The sequence below is a fragment of the Electrophorus electricus genome, chromosome 19, assembly GCF_041902795.1.
Source record: "Electrophorus electricus isolate QZ-2024a chromosome 19, ASM4190279v1, whole genome shotgun sequence".
In the NCBI taxonomy this organism is placed as follows: Eukaryota; Metazoa; Chordata; class Actinopteri; order Gymnotiformes; family Gymnotidae; genus Electrophorus; species Electrophorus electricus.
The window spans coordinates 14,818,269-14,841,454 of record NC_137515.1 but is presented as its reverse complement, the minus strand read 5'-3'; the positions used below and the strand labels follow the sequence as shown (position 1 = coordinate 14,841,454).

Below are 23,186 nucleotides of genomic sequence, written 5' to 3'. Positions count from 1 at the left end.
CCATTATCTGCACTGGCTAGCTCACCCGGCTCTTAGCAAGCATGGTCCGCCAACCCCACATATCAGTGCAATACGATATTTCCCAGGGAAAAACAGATTCTCTAAATAGAGAATATGAAACTGTCAAATAAACAGAGACATAATGTGTCCACTGCTTGAAACAGATGTAAAAATATACTGTGGGGATCCGTACAAAGCTTTCAAAACCCCTGCCCTTACGGCAGCAGCACACTGTTTATGTGCACTCGCATATACATTTGCAGGTGTAAAAGTGTTTGCTTCATGGTCCTTGCAAAATGTTATTAACAACAATCCCTAAAGCTTTTTAAGAACTGCTGATCCAACTCAAGACTGGAGACATGAGAGTTTTATCCCAAAGAAACTAGAGTGATGTGGCACTTTTCCATCTCTCCTCCGTTTGTGGTAGAGGGCTCTTTTCTCCTCTTCACCTTTCTTCTTCTTCTTTTTTCACCTTCTCCTTCCCCAAAAGTTTTCAGTCAGGCTTCTGGGAGTCATCAAAATCCCGAATCCCGGAGAATCACCTCGATCAGAGAGTGCCGCAGCCGAGACAGAAAGGAGGAAATTGCTCTGGCGTCACTCTGTAGAGGGAGCACGGCTCCGAGTGCAACTCCTGGTGGGAAACACAGAGCCCTGAGCTCTGGGTGCCGAGCCACAAAGTCTCTAAGGCTGCATCAATCTTTGGTGCAGGGTGGGGGGGTCGGGGGGTGGATTCAAGGAGGCCTGAGCAATATTTAAGAGTAGCCACCCTGTCGTTGGGTGGAAAGGTCTAAATAATAGCCCCATGACACCAGGGAGGCCTCCCTTCAAAGATAACATCATTCTGCCCATAACATGAGTGAGCAGAAAGTGGCACGCTGGAATTTGTACATGTGCGATATTATGATAATGGAATGATTTTAATTATCCATAAAGACTGCATTCTATAATGGGACATCTTGGCCAAGGCAGATCTTGGCTCAGGGAACCATATACAGATGACTAGAGGATGAGAATCCTAGGCCTCTAGATTTTTAAATCCTGTGACTAATAGTGCTCTTGTTTCAGCTGAGAGGTGGAAATATTTACAAACACGTTTAATTATTTCGTGTGATGGCACTTGTTAGAAGTCACTGTGTTATCACTGAAAAGATGCTAATGAGGTATGCAAATTATCTGGGTGATCTAGACAAGATGTGTTTATAGAACAGAAATCTGATCATTTGTTTAAAAAAAAAACAAAAAAACAATGTTAGATAAACAAGGCTTGATGTATGAAGATTCAAAAACCCAAATACAGAGAGACATTCTTTTGATCATTTTAAAGAATCTGCCTGCCCAAGAAAGAAATGTGAGAGCCAGTGGTGTTTCATGTACTAGTTAAAATCAGAGCTTGTCTTTTTTACTTCTACAGCCTGTATTTAGGTTCTGTCCTGTCTGTTGTGGGGCCTCAATACATTCAATAAACACAAATGATGGAACAGCTAGCTACTGAACACTAGACAATTAAGAAAGAGTACACTGTTGTTCCTCTTCAGAATTCAAAGCATGACAATGTGGTACACATGCTGCTCATGGGAGATAACTCTTAAAAAATGCCTTTTGACACTTGAGAATTTTAAGACCAGGATGTGGAAGTTGCGTGTGGGGGACTTGCGAATAAAGTACAGCCTAATTGACTTGAAGTGAAGAAAGTAGAATGTACTTTGAAGCCATTTGGCAAATACATGTTCTCAATAATTAAGAGCTTTAAGAAAGTGCAGTTACTAAGATGAATGCTAACCATGCTATAACAGCAGCAAAGCTTTAAAACCTACACTTAGGAAGAGCAACAATCTTTATGCACAAATGTAGCTTTAAATGTATTGGTAGTTTCCTGAACACAGAACATGTGTGATCCTAAAATGTAGGGTTTTCCGTTTTGAATCCCTTTCACTGGCATATATTACACTTTGTACCTTGAAATAAGGACTTCACAGATTCATCCAAAACATATTAGGTAAAAAAATAATTGCCTTATAGAGCATGAATAAACCAATATGGAAAGGCATTAAATCAGATTTAACGATGTGAAAGCAGTCATGCAGCAACTTCATTTTGCATCAACCAATAAAAATTTCAAAATGTGGTTCTATAACACACTACACAAAACAATTGGCTTTTTTATGTGCATGCCCATTAACAGTGTGATTCAGTCTCACTAGGTTTAACCTGTTTGCAGAGAATTTGCACTCTAGATATGAATGCTTTATTAGTGGCTGGTTTGCATTTTACAAATGACTCAGAGATATTATTCTAAAATTCTGAGCAGAGAAAGAATTGCAATACAAAACACTGTCCCATAATAAATGCCAACTTCCTGTTGGAAAAAAGCATAACATATCACCATTCTTTCTCTGAAATTCCTTTCTAAGGAAGAGAAACACAATAAAGAACAAATGTTTTTTCAATTGCATTGCTCTTTTTATATGAAAATGGTTCCTGTCTGTGCTGTCCTGCCTGTGACTTGTTTATAACTTTGGATGGTCTGATAATGTTTGTATTCCCAGGTATTCGCAGGTGTTTTCTCAGGTAAGGGTGTCTGAGTGGTGGGGTCTTTATCATCACCCCGGCGCCTCTTCTCAACAAAGCCTGGCACAGTGGGAGATGTCATTTCAATCTCCCTAGCTCGAACTATCAAAGCAAACAAAGTGAGGGAATTTGCGAGAGAATCAGTGGTAATCAGGCAGGCCGCTGCTCCAACTGCCATTAGAGCAGCTCACTCGGAGAGTCCCATTACACTCAGCCTAATAAATGTGTGGACCAGAGTACCCCAGAAACTTGCAGTAATGCTGGTTACAATTCCTGAGATTAACTCTGCCACATAGCTCATTGCCTGAAGTCCATATTCAGTATCCTTCAATCTGAAAAACCAACACACCAGGCCAAGGACATTCTCGCTGTACTTCACGATTTTTCCCCCCACATTCACTCTGCTATCTCTGTTGATGAATTGAAGTAATTGGTCATTTTTTAAGTTTTAGAGGAACCTCCAGATAAAGTACAACACTGTAAATCCAAACAAGAACACTGACCACCCAGCACTGCCCACAGGCAGATGCAGGGATCTGGCCAAAAGAAGAGAGGAATTAGAGGAGAGGTAGACTAACCTGTCCTATAAAAATGGCACAAAGGTTGTGTGAGGTCAGTGACTCCCTCCATTTTTTAAGAGACATGTTTAAGAGACCAAGAAGAAGTCTAACAAAAATAAGCACTTATTTGCTCTAATCCACTGTCTCTTCATAATTACTAAAAGCATCTAGAGGGAGCCCATTATCAAGGTACTGAGACTAGGCCCTGCTTTTCTGAGAAATATGGGGGGCGGCTCTCTTTCAAAAGGCTAACAGAAAAGACAGCAGTCAGAAAGCATCCAGGAATAAACTCAAAGTCTATTTTTTTTATGAATAAAAGCTGGCAGTTTCAAATGAGAGCAAAGTCATGTGATATACGGCAAGTTTAGATCTCTAATTAACAGCCCCTGAAGCCTCCCGTATGAGCTGAATGAAATGCAACATAATCCATATAATTCACACTTGAACCACAGAGCAGCCCACTCTACTGCAAGGGAATGAAGTATTCGTAGAGGCTTAGGGTTCGCTTTCACTTCAAAATAGCACATCTGAATTAGGGCCAGGATTCATCCCAAAAAAACAGAAAATGAATTAACTCTTCAGCCCGTTTCGAACTTCCAGTCAACTGTGGTCTTGCAGAAGGTTGAGCTCTAAGCCTCAGGGTAGCAGTTTTAACTGAGCTAAACTTCTTTCTCTGTTGTGGCTCAACTTCTCAGGCTGCTTGAACTAAGCTCTTTAAACTGAAACAAGGAAAACAAGAAGAGGTTCAAAATTGGTTATTTTATCAGCACAGGAGTGGATACATTTTGGGAACCACACTAAAACACTACACTTACGTTTAATTAGTGCTCTACCACAACAAACAAGAGCATAATTTTCATAATAATTTTACCCCTTGTTTAACGCTTGAAAAATGGCCTTATGTGAAAGAGTTATAAAATATACCAGAGGCACACTGATGTTATCATTCTTTGGCCCTACAGTGTTATACATTCACCCTTGAGAATTAATTTAGTCTCTGTTCAATTTCAATGCCACATCATCTAGGTCCCATAATAATTTCTTTTGCAAAGAGCGAGACAAGCTGGCAGCAAAACAGAGTGTGATTACAACCTAACAGCAGTGGAGAGAGAGCTGTGAAGTTTGTATTGCTCACTGCCAGCACAAAATAAAGGTTTTTGTCAGCTTCACAAACGCTGTGTTCGGCTGTGTTTGGATGTCAATTTTTAAAGATGGTTTCGTCCATTTTAACGTTTACTAAATGGTTCGTTAGCGCCATTAAAGCTTTATTAAACTGGGGAACTTTTAACACCCCTACGCAGACCCTTTGTTATGCTCTGAACAACAGGATGGAACAGCAAAGATAAAGAAGACCATAGATCTCTAACAAAAGAATATTGATGATGCTTTGAACACTCAAGCTTGTAATGAAGATTTATGTCTTTAATATGCTACTAAGTGTTCACAGAGCCAATGGGACTTCATAAGGAAAGAAAGCAGATGTATTATTATGATCTGTTCCATGGTGTCACTTTCCTAAAGTGGCAACTAAGCATGAACAGCCTATGAACTCCACAGCATAAAAAAAAAGTTCCAAATGGACTCACCCACTGCAGGATCAGGTCATACTCCCTTCCGCTGAATCCAATTCATCTCTGTGTGGGTACATTTCTCTCTGCAGGAGTTTAACATTGTTAATTTGGTTGTGTACTGCTACTGGAAATTGACACTCATTTGAAGAGGAAGCTGTTAAACTGATTAAGCCATGAATGCCTCACATCCACAGATAGAATATTACATATATTTCACTACATCTTTCTAGCTCTTGAGACATTATACATCAAATAAAGGGAATGAGTTGTTCATAAGAACCTCCAGTGCAAAATCTACTGCCAAATGTTTTTTTTATCATAATCACAAGAGATGAGAACTATATATGTGCTTCAGAAAGAAAAAAAAAATGTGTGTGAAAAGATGTTTTCCTTCTTAAAAGTCATCTTCAAAATAATGGATTTGGATTTGGATGTTAAATCAGGAGACTTACGAAATGTTTAACATTAGCGCCATCGACAGCAGCATCTGTGTGGCGACAGATATATGATTTAAAGATCAAACTGATGAAAGAAGGTACAGTTACACACTGTCACTTCTAGTCGTTCCATGTCTGGGTTTCTCTCTGTGAACAAAATACAATGGCCAGTTAAGCTATATACCAAGCAGAGTCCTGGATCTCTGGGAGCAGGCCATGTGCGACAGCTGATCTCCAGCTAATGTAACTCAGGCCACGACACATACCAACTCATTAATCAGGAAACTTCTGGTTATGGACACCTGGACTACAACTTTGCTGCCCTGCTAAAAATGAAAATAAAGCAAGATGGTCAGCAGAGATTCATGCAGATAAAGTCATTGGGGCAGTAAATCCAAACTGCCACAAGAAACATGCGGTTCTCTTACCATGCAGTTCTCTTACCACAAACATTATTGGAAGGCTGTGATCAATTAGCACAGCGACAATAAGCCTCGTCGGCCAACTAATCCGTCATGACACTGCAGACGATAAAAGGAGCAATCATCGATTAATGGACTTAACGACCAACCATTTACAACCCAAACCTATAATGCACGTCTTGTCTGCTCCCTCTTGAGCTTTAGCTGGGAAAGCAGCATCGAGCCCCTCCGGTTTTGGGTCCTGCAGCTCCTCATTCATGTCGAGACACTTGCCGATATTAAAACACACATGCCAGTAAAGCTGTTCTGAGAAGAATTTCACTTCACCAGAGCGAGTTACTGGCGAGTTGCCACAATACCCACTGGATGGGGATAAACCCAGCATCCCTACGCACCGCATACCAAGCGCGTCCATTCAAAACAGTGGCGGCGTTTTACGGCCTATAATCACTGTGATCTTTGCGCGCGTGGTTGTAAAAGTGGAGACGCATGGAGACCCGGGCTCAGCGGAGAGATGGACACAAAGCGAGTCTTAGAAAGAGCACCTCCAGCGGCACAGCTCACAGCAGACGGCACTCTAGTGTTGCTGTCACTCCGCAGAGCCCAGACCACGGGTCTGATTATCATGTTTTCCCTGTATGCTGGGGTATTACGCTTGGCCCAATTTGCAGGTCTCCTTTCGTAGGGTAGCAACAGAGCTTCCAGCCCCACAATGCCAGCAAAATAATATTTTTTTCTCACATGGCTGTACCTCCCACTGAAATAATTATGTTTTCTTTTTTCTGGCACATTGGTGTATATTTTTTTTTGCAATAGCAAGAAAAAGTGGAAGAAGAAGAGAAGGATGAAGTTAGATGTCAGGGCAGCTTCTTCACTTTCTTTTGTGGTTGTCAACGTTTCCTGCACGATGACATGGGTTCCACATGCAGTAAGATGTACTTACTAAAGGCTGTAATGACTTTTGATCAAGAATAGTAAAACATCTGCACGGACTTAGTGCCAAACATGGTACATAGTACTAATTTGTATTTTTCTGAACATAGTCAGTTGCAGTAATCTAATAAGAGAGCTGCAGAATCATATTTTTAAAACATAAAAAACAAAATCAAACTTTCATCTCAGAATCAGAAATTGCATCAAACCTGAAAATTTCACTTGAAAATAACCCAAAAAGGTTCTTTATCTAACCAAGAACCATGATAAGCATAAAGTCATACCACAGAAAGTATAGCAAGGGTTTATATCCCAACAGACAATTAAACAGACACTATCTGTCCTAAACATGCTTCCATAAACCTTTTTATGGTGTCATTTCAAAAATATCAAGCACAGAATGTTCTACCTACTGAAGGAGGAAACCCGGACGCTCTCAGGCCATTTCAAAGCAAGTGCCTCCCACCAAACTTCCTCACCTGATGTAGCCAAACAGGAAAGGGTTACCACTGAGATCCATTCATTTTCTTCCATTTTGATGATTAAAGTGCTTCTGACTTACCTCAAACATTCTCTCACTCCTTAAATGTAACATGCTAAACTCATTTTGTGCTTCTTCTTAACCAGACTCTTTCGTTACCAGGCTAACAGCTGGAGAACTTTCCGAGCAGGTGGCGCTGGTGGGCCTTTTTGGCCAATCCCCCAGAGCCTTTACAACAGAGGTCTTCCTTCACTTCCAAGGGAGGTCTTACCATGCTGTCCTGTTTGTGGATAAAACTGTTAAGAACTGTAATACAGCTATGGGCATGTAGTCATTTATTAAATACCTGTGTAATGTAATCACACTGATTTTTAATGATTTTATCAGCTATCAAGTTGCCCACTTATAAATAAATTCAGACATGAATCAGCAGCTGCTATTCTTACGCATTTAATAATTGTCTTCTTGTCTTACAGACTCACATCTCTATTCTGGTTCTGTTCTGGAACCTAAATGTCTAAATGTCACACAAGTATGTTAATTCATTTAAGTGTCTTTTTGGTCTGATGTTTCCTCTATTTTAAATACACTAATGACTGTAACAGTACATATACACCCCCAGATGCCACAATAACACAATGTGTTGTAGCATACATTTCTCAAAATAATCTCTTTAACCTCTGCAACCCTAGCCTGCATGATACGGACCAAATGTAATTTTGTGACTGCACTGATAAGTAGTGCAACTGCGATATGATTTACAACATTCCTGACATGATTCTGGTGAACACATGACATTTGTTTGATAAGACAAGTTGCATTATTTAGGTAAAGAATATGTGTGACCAGGTTCATCAGAACACTCACGCACATTCATGTGTGGCAACTTGGACTGGTCATTGTACAGGCCATAGACAATTCTGTGGGTGTCTTACAAAGGGTGATAGTGCATCAACGTGTAACAAGTAACCTATTGTGCAGCCTGCACTGCAGATCTGTGATGTAAGAGAGAGTGAGTAATTGCAACAATTGTATAATTGTGTTGTTACATTTACATGCAGCAATTATAGCACAGACAAAAGGGCAAATAAAGCCACACTTCACGTCTTCACTGCGCCTTCGCTTCACGGCTCTTGACAGCCGTGAGCTTTTAGAGTGCTGCTCTTTCACTGTTTTCACGAGCCAATAATCATGAAACTTATTAAGTTGCAACAAATTTCAAGAACTCAAATTATCGGCAGGCTCTCTGATACAAATTAGACTTATCTGTAAATGTCTGCTTGATTTAATGAGCTTAACTACTTTCAAATGTCTGAAAAATGACCTTGCTAAAAAACTCCAGGAAAGCAGTCTAAGAGATTTGAATGAGAAGGCAAAATGTATACCCCATACCTGATGGTGTCTATTCGTTTTGCCGTTTTTAATGCTGTTTTGTGCCACACCTTTATGGGATTGATACATGCACATCAGCATTTGCCTTTCACAACATGCGTTCATTTTTAACCTCCACTTCAATATTTCACTGCTAATGAAACAGATTACTCCCTGCGACAGCAGAAGTGTTCTGTAACGAATTTATTTAATTTATGCAGCCTTCTCGTCGACACTCTGCTGGGCCCAGAATGAATTCTTCTTTGTTTCGTCTTCTTTTTCCATCTCTTGAGGGTAAGCGAGAGGCTGGGGATGTTCTAACCTTCTAATTTGTCCCATGAGAGCTTAGGACTGCTGAAAACAAGAACAAAAAGTTCAGAACAAGGCATGGGTGGAGTCAGTGAAGTCAGAACTCATCTTTAGTTCAGTTTGAGAATCAGGAGAAAAGGCTTAAAATATCGTGTAAACAAAATTCTAGGTTTGACTGTAAAATAGCAGCCCAATGAAATCCTCTATTCTTTAAGTGCACAGCCTAGCTTTCCTGTGCATTCCCTTGACATTAAATTAAAATGCCACACGTCCAAAAATCATAAGACACAGCACCTTTCTTAAGAAGAGGCACACAAATCAATGCACATCTCTGCGGCAAAAGATTTTTAAGAAATGCTTCCACAACAGCTATGAGTGTTCACTGCTTGTCAGGAGAGAGGGCTTCAAATTTATACTGGGTATGTTCTCACAGTGGATTAACTGATACAAATAAAGTGGGCTAAAACTGGTCAACTTCTCTCCAGCCCTGACAAATTAGTCCTAAATGAACAGCACTGACTGCAGCTTTAAAAGGGACATCAAAGGTCATGGAAGTCAGCTGTTTCAGCTGTATGAGACAACACCATCACACCTCAAAACTGCAGTCCTTGAATATTGAATAGTATGGTCTAGACTAATCACAAAATCGTTCAACAATATGCTTTATAAATATGCAAATATGTTGTAAAATAAAACGAAAGAATGCAGTGCTGGCATGAATACAATATATATTTTTTAAATATCTGAACTAGACTCAAGATTTGCTTATCAACATCAATGCATAAAAAGCATCTCTGTAAAAATCGGTATGTAATTTAGTCTGTTTGGCGGGGGGGCATGCAAAATTCATGGTTCCAATAGCACTGAGAAGTGTAGCAGAGGTAATATGTTACAAGCACATAACAATATCATAACAGGTAACTAAGGAGACTATCTGCCTGTTATTCATGGTGGAGTCTAGGAGAGACTGTACATCTCTTCCCCCTAATTTCCGGTAATGACTGCTCATGTTAAAGGGCACAGAAGCTGAAATTCTGCAACCTCTGGCGGGAAACAAAAGCAGATTGTGCAGAGCCCCGCCCCCACAGTCTCTCGCCTCTCTCAATTAATCGTGGTGCGACAATGGAGAACAGGTGAAAGGATCTCTGCTGTCAACCAGTTACTATCTATCAGTCTCTTACAACAGAGCTTCAAGGTCACGCCGTGCATCTTACAGGTTTATGGTCAGCACACCAGTTCATAAACCGAGATTCTAATCTGCCTGATCAACAATCTCATTCCTTACAAATCCTCTCTCTCACACACACACGCACACACACACACACACACACACACACAAACACACACACACACACACACAGAAACACACACGCGCACACACGCTTGCAAAAGCGTGCACATGCCCACACTACTCCATTGTTAACATGCAGCACATACATCTCATCTCAGAAGGTTATGGCGATTTGGCGGTGAAAGCTGCTACCTACATATGAAGAGCAATTCAAGTGACTGTATGAGATGTCTGCCCACTTACGGGAGATGGGTTATGGAGCACAAGATTGCCTGCAGAGTGAATGGCAGGGTTTGCAGAGAGAAGCGATATGTGGTGGAGAGTGACCCAATGGCACAAGGTCCCCTTGGGGCCCCGCCAGCAATTTCCACAAGGTCAACAGTGTAGCAAGGGAGGCTAATGTTCACAGGGAGCCATGGCTACTGTTCAAAGGTATGGGCCATAGCTGATCCCAGAACAGCTGGTGTTTCTCGCTTCAGTGCACAGGTGGTTTTGCATCTCAATATCCACTGATACACAGACAGTGTCAATGTCACTGATTTTTTGGGAGGTGGATTGGGCGGAGCCGTGGTTTTATGGCCGGGAGCTGGAAAAATATGCATTATTCAACCTGCAATATAATTCTGCTAAACAGTCCCACTCAGGTGGTTCATAGTTTCCAGACGACCACCAGTACTGACACAGATCGACTCTTCCCTCTGACATAATATCAATTACAGGCCCCTGCAATCGGCCTCTTTTCGGGGTCCGCCCCCCAGAGGGCTCTTATCCTGAGACGGATTTCCCGATTCTGATGCATGAAGTGAGATCTGAAGTCATTCCACAGCCCTGCTCTCTTCTCGGAATTCAAGAGAGGCTTCATCCTTGACACATCTCTCCCTCCACCTGACCTGTGATTGGCACTTCCTGATTCTTAACTCTCTCCAGCTGTCTGAACACACACATAGATTTTGCTGCAGAAACACGAACACCAGCCTGGCATTTAGACCGTCTTCCCCCAGCACCTCCGCATAAATGAGCTAACAGAATTTTTGTGAACGGCTCAACTGTGGCCCAGCTGATTCACTTCAGGTGGTAATATGGCGAAAAATAGCCGCTCCTGTTTTTATGATACCTCCTGTCACTCAGTGAACATCCTCCGAAATAAACAGCCTTGTACATCGCTGTGGTTATCAGGGCTGCTGGGGCTCTGTGAGGGTTTATTGTCATGCTGGAGATAAACAAGTTCGAACACACAGCTCTGTTTATAATTTATCAACCCGCCTTTGATGTTCCTTCAGAAAAAGTACACTTATGTAAAATATCGTGCTACTTTCCCCCCAGTCCATTCAAAGCTGTTTCATGTCTACAGAGAGCCTCTGCTAAATGTTTCTTGAATGTTCTAGCTTGGCTTACAGTAGCTTCAAGAATGAATAATTAATGAGTGAATACATTGAAAGAGGTGAAAGACAAAGTGCAATGAACCTTTTCTTGAGATGAAGAAAAAAGCTTTTGTGCTTTGTAAGATACACAAACACACACACACACACACACAAACACACACACACACAAAAGCAGAGTACAGAATGGGTGATCAGAGCCTTTGGTATTCTTGGATGAGTTGAACAGGTTTTGTTCTGATTATGCTCTAGTTATCACAGCGAGGTCAACCTTTTCAGTCTCTCGATTGTGCGAGTGTCCATGTATCACACTCCTGCTGGGACTGCCTCACAGGACCACAATTAAAACCCAGCTGTAAAAGCTTTCTTCTCGTGCTGACTGTAACCCTGGTCTCCCAAGGTAGCTTGCAGTCTGCATCAGTCGACATCATATTTATATGCCTCGGTTAAATGCACTAGCTGGCTAAGAGAAAAGGAATGAAAAATTTAAAAATCTGAGATGCAATTCACATCATCTAATATAATCATTTTGTCATTTCAAACATTGTTTAAACGTTTAAATGCTTTAAACTGTCACCATTAAATGACTGCGAATTAGGGGAGTCCCTAGGCTCTGCAGCACAATCTGTTCCAAGCTTGGCAAATTTAAGGAACGCATAAATAAATTTAGGGAATACATAATATCATCAAACCACAACACAGACATGCCACGCACATGATGAGCAAAATGAAAGATTTGCCAGTACCAGTACAAACTTTGCCAGTACCAGTGTGAAGTTAAGCACAAACAGAAGAATTTGCAAAAAAGACTGAATTGCAAACACACTGAATAAAGCATATTTAGTCAAAGTGGGAAAAGCGGCTTCTCCATTCCTGCAGCCAAACTATTTGAAGTGGACAAAATGCAGTTTGGTTCCATGTGTGCAGAGGTTTCTCCCAAGCTGCTGTGTGATGATGCGGTGTCTGTGTGTGTGTGTCTCTCTCACCCGCACGCAAAACGGCCCAAAGTGCCACCATGCATGACAATTAACCCAGAATTATTTTGTTGGTGTGTTTTCTTGGCAGCCGCAGCATCCTGTGTCTGCCAACAGGCGGAATGCTGAGTGAAAATGCGGAAAGCTAATGCAGGGACCCAGCGGGATAGACCTCTTCCTCAGGCTCCGGGCTTCATTTGTGCATTTGTGCAGCAAGAACATGTCTAAATGACACAGAGCTTACCAGGGTGGGTAAAGATTAATGTTCATTGTTCACGCACAATCATGAATACCAATGTTAAATTAGATAATTCATCTCAATGATCTCGACGTACTCAACAGCTGTGTAATCCGTGCTGTAATGCATACTATACAGAGCTGTGACGTCATACGAAAAAAAAAAATCTTTATGGCAATGTATCTTAATAATAGAGGCTCTTCCTCCACAGATAAATTGCCTAAGGTAAGTGTGAGGGTTCGAGTGTGTTTGTGTGAGTGTGTGTCTGTGTGTGTATGTATGTATGTTTGTGCACAGGTGTACATCTAGATAAATTGCCTCCAGGAAAGAAGGTTATAACTACAGGTCCCACACGGGTCATTAGATCAGTGTTTGTTAATGGTACAAGCGTCCCACAGTGCAGTAAAACACTGGGAGTTCCCAATGGTGTGAAAGCTACTGCAACTTGGCCAGTAAAACACAGAAGCATTTATCACACGTCCCACAACACAAGTGCTCGCACTTAATCACCAATTCCTAAAGGGTGCAAATAGCTGGTAGATACAAACACGCAGGCCTCCCTGAATAGCCCACGCTCTGGCACGTACTGTAACATAGCTTGACCCATTTCCATAATTTATTATCAACTATTAAGTATGAAGGCTGTGGAGGTGGGCAATCACTTCAAAGTTCACAGCAGATTACTGAGTCACGCTGGCTGTATATCGTTACAGTACAGAGATGTAATCTGCATCACTAAGATGATTACTAATGTAGCTAGGTAAGAAATAGCAAGGCGTTCATTATTCAAACAGTGAGAATGGAGTATCATCCTTGTTCAAACTTAATTTCTGAAAAATAAGCCCACTTACACCCACTAGGTGCCTGGAAAGAGTTTGTAAAAACACCAGAGTCATTACAAAAGGCCTATCTAGCTCCAGCTCAAGCCTTGGGGACAGCTATTCTGAGCCTTTATGGGAAATCGCAAGTGAGGGTAAAATTAGTCCAAATCAAGCCAAGGAGGTACTCAGGGTGCCCGAGCAATGATTGGAGCATCTTGACAGTAATTCGCTGGATCCAGGTATTATGCTGTCTCCAGGCCAGTCATGCCTTCAACATCCATTAGCACAGGCCACTCACATCAAAGCCCGACTGCTTAACTGATCCAGCACCTCAGTGTTCAGGCAGCCGCAGCTCCAAAGCGCACTCGACTTCTCGGTGACAAATACGTCGTTTTGGCACTTTCCCGCACTTCCGACTTACCAGCAAGGCCTCTGTGTTTAATCCTGTACGTCAGCGAGCATTGAAGGCATCAGAGAGGAGTCCTACAAATAATTCTACCAGGTTCCAAATGTGTAATTATGCAGAGTAACACTAAACATACCCATGTAGGTGATGTAAAAAAATTTGACCTCATGTTACATAAAAATGTATGTGTATGGAACTGTTAGCGAAAAGTATCTTTTCATTGCTGTAAATTTATTACAAATAAGGCTTGTGATTAATAGATTAGTGCAATCCATGAAAATGCCTAGGATCTGTCAAACTACATGCACAAAATCACCACGGAAAAGATGTGCCGTAGGATACTGACCTTTTAGATTGCAAAAATTTCCCAGATTCACTATTGCCCTATTTTGATTAGTGTTCACAAGTCTGACTGTGACGCAGCAGAAATAGCACTAAAGGAAAGCAAGGAAATAGTAGTAAATGCTTTGTTGGTGTTAGACATGATTCAGCATCTGTCACTGCAATTGAACATGATTACTTTTGTCATTTAAAAGCACTTAAATTACACTTGAAGTAAAACCAATGCTTGACTCCAAAGTTGCCAAGCAGGGGAATGGGATAAAAAATAGGATGGCCCCGCTAGATTTAGAAAATGGAATGGACTCCAGCTCCCTCCATCCATTCATTATCACCCGTGCCTCAAAGGAGTCTCTGGTACTGTAATCCTTGCATTAATTAAGGACCTCTTCGATGAACTCAATTCAGATGGACATCGGATAAAACTGTTTAACACAGATTAAATGAGAAGCGCTGGCCAGGCACTTGATATTACTCCTGCAGAAGAAGAATGGCTTTTTTATGCGATCACAGGTGTAGAAAAGAAAAGAAAAAAAATTGAAACCATAGAGGTATGAGGAGTGAGTGGGGAGGAAGAGTGATAAAAGGTGTACTGAATAAGGCTGGTGTCCAAAGAATTAAAAAAGAGCGAGGACGAGGGGCCTTAAGGGCCAACACACAGGGCCATCACTCTGAAAAAGTGAGTCCACGTAGAGCTCATTGAGGATGCTGGGACAGAGATAGTCTTTCATCTGGTGACTTTTATGTTGGACTGGTATGAAGTACAGTGAGTGCACATCACTCTTCGCCGTGCAGCCTGCCCTCCCACCTGCTCTGACCTTTGCGTTAATGACAGGCTCCGCATGGAGGCCGGGCAGGAAGCTGCAGTGTACTTTAAAGAACAACACATTTCAGGGCACCGTAGGTGCGGCGAGGCGAGCGAGAAAATTAGCCCTTCTCCTCAGAGAAACAGCCCACAGTCGAAGATGTAGGCAGAAGAGGCAGAGGCACCAAAGTCCACTACAGCCACCGAGATGGAGATAGAGGGGGACAGACACACAGATCCAGGCGGAAAGATAAAGAGGCATTCAAATCTAACCTGACAGCTCACATATTCAGGCAAATATTACATGCACAGCAGCCCATCTACAGAGAGCATCAATTGTAAAACACAGGACACAAGCTGATATACAAACTATTGATTGTTGCAAAGTATTAGAATCAAATTCTCAGCCACAAGTACTAGCATAGAAAAGCCAATATCAATATTTACTTAATGTATTTTTCATATTTTTAAAAAAGGCTTCTGAGAACTTTTGAAACTGGTCACGCTTGAATGCAATCCAGGAGTTCGGCGTGGCAGAATACGCAGAATACCACTAAAAACCTCACCTCTGGCCCCAGAGTGCTGATGATGGCTAGTCAGAGCAGTTCTGAACACGGCACCCTGGAACAGCTAAAAGACGCGAGCACAGCCTGGAGAACCCGCGGTCATCAGCCTCACCGCCTACACAGGCGCACTGTCCAGAGAGCAGTCGTGCTTTAGACTGTCAATGGGAGCCAGGAGTGATGGGAGGTCGCGGAATTGTGTCCGCACTTGTATTTATGGAAAAGAAAACAGTGGCATGTGATAATTAACAGCACGGTGGAAAGTTTTCTGCAGCAAATTGTCCTCCCGAGAGCCAAGGACAAAAGCACACTGAAGAACTCACGGCAAATGAATGCCATGCAGTGCTAAAATGAAAACCTTCAAACAAAAGAATTTCAGTTAGAGGATAAACTATATTATTTTTGCCATTAGTGTGCAGTCTCATTAGTCTGTGATGGATGCGGAGTGAATGCAAGATGAGTGCTGGTCTTCTGTACACCAGGCCAAGGGTCTGTTCTCTGGGGCTTTTTCTCCCCGCACCATTTTCAACAGCTATAAGATGTCTGTAAGAATATAAGAATATGTAGTCTTTCCAATTGCATTTTAAATTCACATGACTTTCAGTAAGTGATCACATTCACGATCAAAACCATCGTTGGCAACAAGTCAGTATCTTGACATGAATGCGAGCAAGATTTTTTTAAAAATACATGAGGAAAAAATCTGTATCTTAGTATCAGATTCCGATGGCTAAATGTAGCTATAGTTTATGAGAATGACAACTGAATCCTAAAGTTTCATGTTGCCACCAAAGCATCTCACACTGCTTTGGCTGCACTGCTGCAATCTGTGCTGAACTTTGATCTAGAACAATATGATCCTGAATCAAAAACCTGAACTAGTTCCACTCAAACAGTAACACTACTCCGTGCTGGGTTTGACGTATCTCAGCAGCCCAAGACTGGTGGGAAAGACAGAAAGGAATACTGATTTGTCTGGATGATGCATTCTTCACAAGGATGGGCATTGAGCAATAGTATACAGAATGGCAATCTCAAATAGCTTCTTTTAGAAAGGGCCATTCTGACAACACATAAGTAGCATTCATCCCTCTATAGCCACTACATTCCCAGAAATTTCCAAAAAACCTACAGTAGGAATCAATTAATATTTTTGGTTCAGTTGCTTTCCCACTCTTTCCAAATTTAGGTTTCATTTCAGGGAAATGCGTCATATTAGACATGTCTCGGAAACTAGACCATAGCTGGTATCAGCTGGTATCAGCTGGTAATGCACAGTGCTGAAACACTCGAGCAAGATCTCTGTTCTTGAGGAAAAAAAACACATCGCTTCTAGCTATACCCGAATTGACTTCGCTCAACTACTAAAATGTGAAGTTTTTTTCCAGGATATTTAACGTTGTTATCTTGAGCAGAATAAAATATTCTGCTAAGTTTAACTCCACAGAAGTCGATGCTAACTTAGTCACAATGACCATGCTCTACCAGTTAGCAAAACGTACCAATTAGCGATTTGCCCGTCATTACAACATGGTGCAAGGTTATTCCCAGGTTAACTTGAAGGCACTCATCGCAATCGACCACTCACCTGATAGGGACAAAGAGTCAAAGAGAGAGCCAAGTGACCAGTGGATCTTCCTGAGCCATCTGTGAGGTATTTAAAAGCTCGCAGCTTAGCAGCACTCCAAGGCAATTAACTGAACACGTGCGGGAGTGCAAGAGCCTATGTCCACCCACCCACTCACAGGACTCATGTCTAGGAGTCAGATCAAAATATTATATTTCTACTGTGAAAAAAATAGCACTTGGTTCAAAAGTAGAACTGAACTGTCTGAGTTAAAAAAACGCTGTAATTAATACATGAGGGGACATAATACATCAGCATATAGCAGTGACGTAACCAAGGGGGACAGCAGAAGAGCAATCACACTGCAGCCCATGGTGCAGGAGGGCCCGCCCTTGGGCCCTTTGGCAGGGCTTATGCTATGCAGCTATAATTCATGAATGGAACCTTTTACTTAGCGATATCCCTTCCCAGCCAACCTAAGCTAGTGTAAATGTTAACATTGTTTAGCAATGTTTAGGTGCTTTGTGAAGCTTCTAAGTAAATTCATGTACAACAGTAAAGCTCAAAAGCAAATAGAAAGCAGTTAGCTGAATTAAACAATTCTGACTTGACTTCCTAAACTGGATGCTTAATTCATAAGACAGGAGAGACTTCATGGTTTGGCATACAAGAATGATCTTTGTTCTAATTTGCCAAAAGATAAGACTGAACAAAAGAAGACCGCTGACTGCAGAATTAGTGGAATGCAGCTCACATGCAGCCAGAGCCTACTAACTGAACAAATGGAGCTTCTGTTCAAACCTCGCACAATTATGGTCGTGCACAAACTTTAGCCGCCCGGCATCACATAGGCTTAACGTGCTTTTGTTTCTATTCAAGGACCTCTGATGTTCCCACAGATTAAACAGACTAATATGAACACGAAGAAATTCACTTTAGCGCTGTTCCCAATTCGGTTCTTCCCCTACAGAAGGCTTTGCACTCAGAGCAGCATCTCCACGGGTGCCTCCGGATCAATTTCACACCAGAAAGTAACCGCGCAGGTCAGAGATGTGGAAGTGTGGAGCCTGGGTGTCTAGGCTGCGATATCTTTTTGAGGATGCTCTTTCCACTTCATCAGCTTACTGCAAAAATGTCTGAAGAGGAGGAGAGTGACTCAAGCTACAGGAACTTATGTTCTCAAACACACACACACACACACACACACACACACACACACACACACGTGGGCACACACAAACACACAAGCAAAAAATCTATACAGTAGCAGCGATTCATTTAAAGATAGACACAGAAGTATTATTATGCCATTATTCTATTATTACTGCGTACTGTGGACATAGCATGTAAAGTCCATAAGGAACTGGCGGCACTGAGTGTGCATTAATGGTGCCAGAGAGCTGGCATGATTTAGGGCATGAATGGCTGAGGTTTGATAAGCAGTAGGTCTGTGGTTTAAAAGTGGTTATTATTGGTTGTTATTACTATTATTATTATTATTACTATTATTATGTCACATTACATCAAATCCCCCAGTTTCTCTGTGTCTTTCATATGTACTTACTTAAAAATCGCACCCACCTAATGTGACCCTAATCTGTATGTTCCATCACAGAGCTCTACATCAAGATAGTACCATAAGCGCATCACTAATGTTAAAATAGAGAGCCTTATTTTATCTTACTCACACACACACACACACACACACACACACACACACGCACGCACACACACGCACACGCACACGCACACAAAAACATACACGAAGCACACAAACACACGCCCGTGCACTCACACGTCGCCTGTGCAGGTAGGCCCTGCATTGTGATGCAGCGCACATGCAGCTGTTAGTCATTTTGTCACACAAACACATTGGCCAGGATAGCCATGATTCATTTCCATAAAGCCGACAGCAGCGAACAGTGTTACAGCACTTCCGCCTGCAGATAGGTGCCGGCTGGAGAGAAAAGACTGACAATAAAACATCAAACCCCAAAGGTCAGGTATGAGCGTGGAAAGATGGTGCTTATGTAAAACCATTACTCTCAATAGCTGATGCATTATCACTAAAAGGCCAAGGCGGCCTAATCAAGGGGGTGATGGCTTTGCAGTGGCACCCAAAACAAATTCGTCACAACGCTGAACTAACCACCATGTACTCTGAAAGACTAATGTATACAAAAGCACATTATCTCCGTTTGTGCAGACTAAACTACAGACACCCATACCAATCTGATTTCAAAACACAGCTTGTGATCCCTTGAGTCTAAATATTACTGGATCAGCTCTCTGGCTGTTGTTACATGAGCATGGTATGTTAGTACTAGTTGAAACACAGCATGAATGATATTTTAAAGGAGTATTTCTAGTGTAATCCAGGGGACTGAAATGGACGTATCGGATGGACCAGTGGATAAGTACATCAAAGTCACAGTTCGCTCTTCAACTCCAGGTGCCAAATCTTTTTAGAATTATCATTCTTTGAGAGTGGCTGCTGACTCTGAGCCAAAATAAAAAAAATGGCGTCTTCCTATAGTGAGCCGGATTAAATTATGGCGACTGTCTTCTATTCCTAACTGTATTAACGACCCGTATCTCGCTAGCTCGTTTGCAAAGCTAGTGCCCTCACCTGTCGCCATGAATGAGCTTCACCTGGAAGCACCAGCTTCACCTGGAGCGTTCTCATTGCGCGAGTAACCCAGTCGTTGTGAAAGTGCTCGCTAATAAATGACCCAAACGCGCAAACGCTGACCGAGCACATTAGCGCTGTTGCCGTCATGAAATGGCAGCAGGGTAAATATGCGCTGCGCAAAGGCGTACTAAACATAACGCCACATTAAGACTATCTTAATGGCTCGCCCGCAACCCCGACCGTAAAAGAGAAAGCGGGCTAGGGTGTACCACATTTGTCAAACGGAGTGAATTACTAAATGATTACCAGTTAAGGTGTGGGGCTTTCTGAAAGGCTTGCCTTCCTATAACCTGCCTTCCTGCTGACGTCCAATGGGTAACACTACAAATACAGCAATCAGTTGACGGTGACCATGAGCAGAATAAAAGCCATACTGCAATCTGGGGCTAATAGCATGTGACCTGACAGTCCTGACACCAGTTCTAAGAGGCAAGTGTGTAGTATGTTTTGTGGGGATTTTTTTATTTATTTATTTATTTTTGCCTTTTTCTTCCTCAGCCTCGCCCACAACAGGAATCCTTTACTTAAAGGCTACTTTTAAGTACTTACACTGAAGTGAATGTCTTTGATCTGAAATGTGTTTATCCCTAAAACAACCACAAGCGAGCTAGATGCTTGCGTGTATAAGCATGGAATGTCTTTGTAACGTTGGGAGGCGAGACAGGAAGCAGAGACGAGCTGTATTCGCACAAGCACAGATGTTTATTGTAACACGCAACAAAAAGGAAAACAAAACACAAGCCCAAAATGTTACAAGTGATAAAAAAAAAAGTACCCAAAACATGATAAGCTAGCAAACAATAGCATACATTGAGTCAAACAACGAAAAAGGACAATGACTAAACAGAACCTTAAATACACACGTTAATAAGGGCGATAACAAGGGAGGAGTGTAGCAACAAAGACACACATACACACACACACAAAAAAACACAAAAAACAAAACAAAACACACACACACATACACACACGCACACACAAAAAAACCCCACAAAAAACAAAACAAAACACACACACACACACGCAAAAAAAACACAAAAAAACAAAACACACACAAAAAAAACACACACATACGCACGCACACAAAAAAACCCACAAAAAACAAAACACACAAACACACACACACACACACACACACACACACACACACACACACACACACACACACACACACACAAAACACACACACACACACACAAACACGATGCCCGACGAGCATAGGGAGGAGTCGAGAAGGAGGGGGCTGTGCCATGATAGTCTTATGTGGGTTTAGAGTGCCACTGGGGTAGGAAGCCATTGCAACAGGAAAGAAAGAGTAAATTAAGATTATTTTTCTACTTAAAACTGTAAATTACATGATCATAATCTAAAATGTCTCATCCTGGAGATTTGGCAGACTAGTATGGATATCTATTCAGTATGAGAGTGGTTATGCCAGCCAGCCATATTTAACCCTATTTAGAAATGTCTGGGCTATTGACCGGATCCCTGTAACTCCCCTGGATCCAAGATCTGTCACATAATTTGGTGCCAAAAAGCATGCATGATCACAGAACTGAGGCTTACACAAATGACCAGAGGATTACCACCTTTTAAGTCAAGAGGACACATTCCAATATTAACTGGTAATATTTTAGCAGCAGCAGAAAGAGAAAAGATTTAACTACAGGGCAATTATTATAACTGATCTAACATTCATGGGTAGGAGTACAGAGAATACACTGTACTGGTGTACTTGTATGATCAAAAAATGTGGCTTTAATAGTAATTTATCAAAAAATCTTATCTTTCCATTAATCATGTGATATGCAAAAAGAAGTATTCAAAACAAACATTCCTAGAGATAGCACAAAGAATTCATGTGTTAAATGAATATTGTCGTGAACAAGGCATAGCAGTACCAGAGGGAACGACTTATTGCATTACGTGATCTTAAGCTGCTTCATAACCAGAGGCGATTGGGGTGGTGGGGGTGGATACGCCACATCTCACACACCAGGTGCACGCGCACATACACGTAGCAGAATACATCTCCCTTGTGAGCAACAAAGCTGGGCTCAACCATTGCAAAAAAAAGTGATCCTGGGCTGCAGAATTGTCTGCATTACACTGCCCGTTTGGGTGAAAGTAACCTAAGAGCTGTCTTAGTTCCTTTACCAAATAGGATTATAAATCCAGGGCCATTTGTTTTCAAAGTAGTCACAGGGCTAAGGAAGGCCAGGCAAGAGCAATTCAAGCGTTGGGAACAGTAAATAACATCATCATTTTCTTGAATACTGTTAAAATGTTAAAATCTGTAAACATCACTCTTAGTACTTACTCAACATATGTCATCCTTGCATAAAAGTGCTGTTGCAATTTTACAGATTTACATGCCGCATACCCATCACAATTCCAGAAGTACTACTTGCCTGTAAATGTCAGGTTTCTGAAGCAGTCCGATACGTTCTGATGGAAGGAGTCGGATTTCTGGTAAAGTGTCAGAGTTTCCAGTACCGGCAGCTGTAGTGAGCTGATCAGTGTTTCAGTCAGGCCTCAGAGTGTTTCAGCGTTGCAGTCGGGAGATGGGGGGCATGAGGGGGTTTTTTTTGGGGGGGGTGGGGGGTGTGCAATGCCAAGGGCCTTTTATTCGCCTTTCGCACTTGGCTACGGTTCCACCGGCTACGTTTCCTCATCAAACAGCACTTTCACGTCTGTTGACATGCGGAATATTCTTTACCTTCTTCACTCTTCATTTTGTGGCGGCCTCGTCCTTATCGTCTACGGTTCAAGCAGAACACGCCAGGTTTGGGGCGCCTTTTATCAACAGGCATCTTGCAAGCAGGCTGAGGGGAGGCTTTCAGGGGACCTGTATCTTTTTGTTACCATTTTTTTTCTCTCCCTGCCATGCTGAAACTGAGTTCCAGAAACGGTATGATTTGTATTCTGTTCAGGACCGGAGGCCACCAGAAGAGCAATTGCTTCACCTAAAATGAAGTCGGCCAGTTTGTGATATCCCCTTCGGTATTGTGATGCACTGGCAGTTAATTTGAGAAGTGAAACAGGGTTCAGTATGAGGGTCCATATTAGGATTCATATTGCCATGGCAATTCTAATACTGAGTTGAATCTGTCAGTCAAATCTGATGTTAAAAGAAATACAGATGTTAATTCTATTTCCAGGTCCGCTTCCAGTTCTGTTACTGATTCCTCCCATTGCTTCTGGTTCCTCATTCCATAACCTTTGATCTAAAGCCAAAGCAACCCTTCAGGTGCTACACAATACAGACAGCCCCATATAGGTTTGCTGCTATTCCAGAGTTTTGTCAGCATAGCCACAATTAGCTTTATGCAGGAGGACAAGAAGCTGTTTTTCCTGCCACTGTCAAAGCATGTCACTTTTCTATCCAGCAGGTCAGTTACACGGAGGATCACTTCCCACTCTTTTATTAATTCCACATTCTAAAAATCTTTCTAAAAT

The 23,186-nt window shown here is 41.9% G+C and overlaps 1 protein-coding gene and 1 long non-coding RNA gene across 6 annotated transcripts in view; both read right to left on the bottom strand.

Annotated features, from left to right (window-relative positions):
- The window catches only part of ntm (neurotrimin), a 237,045-nt gene that overhangs the window by 195,630 nt on the left and 18,229 nt on the right, over positions 1 to 23,186 (bottom strand). The gene's annotated exons all lie outside the window — the stretch shown is intronic.
- Positions 809 to 18,206, bottom strand: LOC113579029 (uncharacterized). 2 transcript variants are annotated; one of them, XR_003410817.3, is made up of 6 exons: positions 17,057 to 18,196; positions 15,472 to 15,675; positions 14,108 to 14,195; positions 5,152 to 8,697; positions 4,715 to 4,782; positions 809 to 3,847 (listed from the first exon to the last, which is right to left on the bottom strand). It is a non-coding gene; the product is annotated as an uncharacterized LOC113579029 (long non-coding RNA). The 2 variants fall into 2 exon arrangements; XR_003410818.3 differs by lacking the exons at positions 14,108 to 14,195; positions 15,472 to 15,675 and having other exon boundaries at positions 17,057 to 18,206.